The following is a 364-nucleotide window of genomic DNA, read 5'->3' as shown; positions in this document are numbered from 1 at the left end:
AGGGTACGCCGGGTGCAGTGGCTCACATCTATAATCCCAACACTTTGGGAGGTGGGTGGATCACTTGGAGTCAGGAGTTTGAAACCAGCCTGGCCAACATAGTGAAACCCTATCTCTACTACTCAAAAAATAAATAAAAATAAAAAAGAGGTTATCTATTTACAAACGAGGAAATTGTTATGGGAATGACTGAGGAACTTAGCCAAAGTTAACCTAGCAGTAAGTGTTCAGTCTGGCTCCTGAATCTTTTTGAAACAATCTCACTCTGTCACCCAGGCTAGAGTGCAGTGGTACCATCTTGGTTCACTGCAGCCTCCACCTCTCAGGTTCAAGCGATTCTCACGCCTCAGCCTCCTGAGTAGCT

The sequence above is a fragment of the Mandrillus leucophaeus genome, unplaced genomic scaffold, assembly GCF_000951045.1.
Source record: "Mandrillus leucophaeus isolate KB7577 unplaced genomic scaffold, Mleu.le_1.0 Scaffold630, whole genome shotgun sequence".
NCBI classification, from domain to species: domain Eukaryota; kingdom Metazoa; phylum Chordata; class Mammalia; order Primates; family Cercopithecidae; genus Mandrillus; species Mandrillus leucophaeus.
Note: the sequence above shows the minus strand (reverse complement) of the source record.